The sequence below is a fragment of the Pinus tabuliformis genome, chromosome 9 (genome assembly GCF_031772625.1).
Source record: "Pinus tabuliformis cultivar Carrire ecotype Pingquan chromosome 9, CPIR1, whole genome shotgun sequence".
NCBI classification, from domain to species: domain Eukaryota; kingdom Viridiplantae; phylum Streptophyta; class Pinopsida; order Pinales; family Pinaceae; genus Pinus; species Pinus tabuliformis.
Genome location: NC_142307.1, coordinates 212665838 through 212671283, shown reverse-complemented (window position 1 = coordinate 212671283; position 5446 = coordinate 212665838). Strand labels below are relative to the sequence as shown.

Sequence of the window (5446 nt, the reverse complement as noted above, 5' to 3'; positions counted from 1 at the left end):
TGAGTTGATTTCCCGGACCTAAAGCTGCCTTCCTCATCTGATCCAGCAAACAACCATTAAAATCAATCAAATTCCTCTGAGCATATACCTAGCCTAAAATTAGTCATGTCAGTCATCTATAGTATTACTTGCCATATTTTCTTTGAGATTGACAAGGAGAGAGCCCTCTCCCGACCTGGTGGGGCTAGCTACCAGGTTAAGCGTGGTTTGATGTTACCCTAGACCTGCCTTTCTTTAGCCTAAGGTAGATTTAGGCACTAACATATTTAAATGTATTATTAAATTATTTAAAAACCTAGAGAATTACATGAGCATGAGAGACCACATGATGGCTCTCTACCTTTTCCACCAGTTTAATTGTTATGTCTGTTAATTTGTTATACATATGGTTATATGGCTTTGTGATTCTTCTGCATGTGGTATCAGAGCGAGGTATGGAAAGTATGAGTTAGGTGTGCTTGTTGTGAGTGAGCGTAGCTTTGGAATGCTGAATCTGCTGTGAGTGAGCGCATCTGCTTTAGAATATTGAATTTGAATGTAATGTAATTGTGGACAATTGAATTGTGTATGTGCAGTTTTTAACATGGAATACTAATTGTGAAATAAAGTTTGTAGCTTTGTGAAGTATGGAGCTGCAGATCTACACTAGCAATGGCATAATGCTACTATATTGAGTTTCGTGGGTGTATTTCTGCATAGTTTGGAGGTACATGACAAAGACAACCCACACTGATCTCCCACAAGGCAACAAACGATATTTTATTGAAGATTGATAATTAAAGTTCGCATTTAGGAGCCCATGAACTATGAGATGTCGGTGATCGAATCGGCCTACAGCAAAGATCTGTTGTAGGAGATTAAAAGCGTAGATTATCTTGGCTATGTTTGATGAGCTTGCGTTGGAGACTAGTGCATTGTTGCAGCAGATTTCACTTCAATCCTCGGCATGAGCGGAGAAGAAGAAGTCAGCCTACCCAGGCAGATCTTTGCAGGCCTTGGAGTTCCAAACCATTTGGATTCTCTCCTTCAGACTCACTACTATGCATTGAATTCAGTTATGTCTATAAATTGGGGATAATTTGTCGACATTCTTAAATTTTTATCCTTCTTCTCTTGTCTGGCAGATCTGCAGTTACAGTTATATCACTCAAACAACATTGCGCTGATCAGATTCGATTAGATTTTAATTTTTTCTCACTTGGGTTCCATTTATTTTCCTAGTTCTGTTGTTTTATCCTGCCCTAATGAGTTTTTCAAAGTGAAATAAGGCCATTGAGTTAAGTTTAAGTCATGGAGTGCAGAACAATGAGATCGGAGCTATCACATTTCTTCACCTTAATTTTAAGTACAGGGACAATGCTCACACATAGACATGTACTATTGTGCCCTTGTCAATGATCTTGTTGACCCACCATGTAGTATTTTCACAAATCTGAGAAAAATTAATTTTCCATCACTATGCCTTATCCAATCATGAAGCACCGCATGTACTGGGACAGCCAGCCCTATTCCAAGTTCCGAGGCTATTCTTCAATAAGAATTGGTTGATTCCCTTTCTGTTCAAACAATTCATATGCACATCGAGCATGCTTCTCCCATCGATCCAGTGCTTCAAGCTGGAGAACACTTATAGCAGCAGCACAAAATTCTTCAAAATCCATTTTCCTCGATTGTAGGGAACTCATCTAAGAAAGAAAATCATATATGTGTGATTACTTCATTGCTTTTGTTGCATGTTTCACCAAGCCATTCTGAAGTTTTCCATAGAAACGTGACCATTTTTATTTGGTTCCAACAATGCAAATTGTTCCTGCAGATAGAACAACTCATCCACAGTAAATGTCTATGCCAGGGCCTTTAGTTCTTCTCTTCGAAGAGTTGATGCACATAGATATGCCTGCACATGATGATAGATTAAAATGTACAAAGGAATCTTGAGATTGTGAGAATTTTTAATCTAAGGGTGGGTGAGAGCCTGCGAAGCAATCATTCTTTTACGCATATCCTTGTTAAGCAAAAGTTTGACAAAGTCTTGCTCTTCAGCAGACACAGCAGGCCAAGGAACTTCCTCAAAACTTGGACCGGCCTTTCTGGGCTTGAACTTTGCAGTGACCATGCAATTGAGAAAATTCAGCATTGTGGCGGAATCTTCCATGAAAAGAATATAGTGTGCATGCTCCAATCTGTCTACTTCTTCGCTTGAGCCCATCGAATCTTCACCTCAGCAGTGAGTTCATAAACTCTTGAAGTAGGCAACAATACAAGTCATATATGTTGATAATGATCAATTTATTAAAGTATGCTTTTAATTGTAAACCTGTTTTTGGAGTGATGGATAATTTTGGGAGATATAAGGAGTGACATAAGAAAAAGGATTAGTGCATCAGGTGCATTAAATTTTTTTATTTTGGAGAGATAAGGAGTATATTTTATAATTTTGGAGTTATTAATACTTTTGTATTTGGAGTCATAAGTGATTTTTTTAGAGAAAAGTCATTTATGTACTCCAAGGTAATATTTTACTTTTAGAGCAATTGAGCCAGTGCAGGCAGTTTTTTTGAAGACAAAAGTTTGCAAGTGTGGCATTCTCATTGCTTGTGAAGGTGAAGATTGATGTACTTCAATACTTAATAAAAACATATCTTTTTGTGGTGATCGTGTCCTAGATCTGCCCGAAATTGAATAATGGGATCATAGGTACACTCTGTGTCATGAATGTGCTTGCATGATTTGAGTCGAATTTGTAAATCACTCTCTTTATTATGCTTAACCAAAACAACTACATGCACATAAGATAGTTTACTTATACAAGTCATCGATCAAGCTCCTGAAATCAAAGCTCGCATAATCAATTAAGTTCATAAGCACAAAGCGTCACATCATCGACTTGATAAAAGCTACTACAACAACATTTCACAACAACTAATTCACGCCATCAAGTTAAAGATGCTACAAAATCAAGCATTTCAAGCCAAGACAACATCAACATCCAATCAAGTTGTCATCTACATCAACAAATTTTGCAGCAACTCAACAACAATTTTTTGGCAAATTGAACTTGCACCATTTTTTAATAAACTCAATATAAAACTGTAACTTGCAAATCATAATTTGTAAGTTGGATTGTAATCAAAGTCAAATTCAGTGTATTTGTACGGGTGCATTTTCAGTTGTAACCGACACCCTCATTTGATTTGTTAAAGTGCATACATTAAGTTGTCACTTGAATATTGAACTTATCATTTGTCATATGGGTGCATTTTCGACAGTGTTCAACACCCATAATTTTTCATCACATTCAGTGCATCACTAAGTGCAGTAATTAAACAATAGTTCAAGACAAGAAGTAATTCAAGCAAGTACAATCAAACAACAAGCGAGCCTGTGGAAAGTTCATTAAAGCATTCATAATGTTTCATTCAAGCAAAGCGATTGTCATCAAGCGAGCGTGAAATAAATAGTTCAAGAAAAGTGTTTCAAAGCATCAAAAGTTCAAGCAAGTGTTTAAAAGTATCAACCACAGTACAAGTGAGCCTGTCATTTCAGTGATCACTTCAAGTGCGCAATTTTCAAGCACGACTTCTACACCAAGTGAGCCTGACTTCAAAGTAAGCAAGGTAACATGGCGACACACATTCAGTTGTCCCAAATTATTCACAATTTAATGTTATCATCAATCGGCGACATGTTGCAAATCAGCAAAACCACTCTTGTTGGCATTCAAGTACATATTCAACATGCACATGAAATGATTGAGTTCCTTCAACTAGAATCGCAACTACAGAGAATTGAGTTGCAAGAGAAGCATGTTGCTTCCAAGTCTTTTCCAGATACAGCTAATCATTCAAACTCATTCATCCAACCAGCTTCAAGTGTTGAAGTTGTTCAAGTGCCACTTTCTTCCAAACCCATCATCAAGCCATGGGAAGAAATCCAAAGTAATCGAAATCAATGCGGCTTATGATATGTCAAAGATGACGACAACTTACATATCCCTGATTATTCAAATCCCTTTGAGTTCGTCAGTGCCGGATTACTTGAACATATCACCTCAGCAAGTTCTCCGCAAGTTGCTGACAGACATCAAACCACACAAACTAAAGTGCAGACAAATAGAAATGCATGCAAACTCAAGTTGCAGACAAATCGAAATGTGCTCATTGTCAAGGAACCGGTCATCTGGAAGATCAGTGTTTTGATCTCCATCCCTGTCACCATTGTGGTAATTCGAATCATTCATCAGAGAAATGCTGCAAACACGACCAACCTGCTAAATTGAAGATAAATTATTCATGGATTGATCCCTGAGAATGGTCATCCACAGCCAAAAGATTGTACAAGTTTTACAATCGAATTCACTCACACATATTACAGCCGACAGTCAAATGAAGATGGTACTCTCATGCAGTTGAATGGGGGAGTACACTAGTGAAACACTCCTACACCTGAAGGGGGGTAGTTCAGATATCAAATGCAGATGATTATCTCTCCTTTCAGTTGACAAAGGGGGGAAAATTTCAATGAAATTGACAAGTGTCGTTAGACTGAAAGTCTCGACAACATCAACAAAGTAGCCAGTGGGTGATCATCATCAGCCAGTGGGTGATCATCATCAGCAAATACGCCAGTGGGCGTTCATCAAAGTGTGTCAGTGGACACCAGATGTTGTTTTCAAGCAAAGGACAGTTGGATCCTTTTGCAGCTTGGCACATGATGGAGTTGTCAAGCGACATTTAGATATCAATTAGACATGTAGCTAATTCATTTTCTCTTCAGATTTGAGTTTTTTTCAGCATCCTGCTTTGGCGGTTTTTCAAGAAAATGATTTTTGAGGATTGACTTGAGAACTTGGAAGATGGTTCCTTGTTCGTTTTGGATTTATCATTGAGGGGGGGATGCTAGCCTCACTCTCTTAAAAATCAATAATAAATCCAATTATTAAATTAAATAAATAAAATCATGAGAATTCCTCAAACTAAGGATTCTAGTTTGGATGAGAGATTCTCTCCAACTAGCTCTCCTAAATTAGTGTATAAGTTGAGAAATTGTCTCAACCAAGTGAGTCTAAGATAGACGCACTATCTTAATACCACTTACTCATGTATTTAAATGTATTATTAAATTATTCTAAAAAAGAGAGAATTACATGAGCATGAGAGACCACATGATGGCTCTCTGCCTTTTTCGCCAGTTTAATTGTTCTGTGTGTTAATTTGTTGTACAGATGGTTTTATGGCTTTGTGATTCTTCTTCAATAAGATCCTAAAGAGACTTTTCCAAATGAACCAAAACAAGCCTCACATAGTAAATATTTGTATAACTTGAGTGCTAAACACATTTGAAACATACTAAATGTGCTGCAACTACTCATACAATAGTTTTAAAATGCTTTCTCAAACTACAAATAGAAATGCATTTTAAAAAATGGAATAAACTTGACTCCCAA

The 5446-nt window shown here is 37.2% G+C and overlaps 1 pseudogene; it reads right to left on the bottom strand.

Moving 5' to 3' along the window:
* Positions 1 to 1377: 1377 nt before the first annotated feature.
* On the bottom strand, positions 1378 to 2209 carry LOC149147905 (CDPK-related kinase 5 pseudogene; annotated as a pseudogene).
* Between the last annotated feature and the right edge of the window lie 3237 nt (positions 2210 to 5446).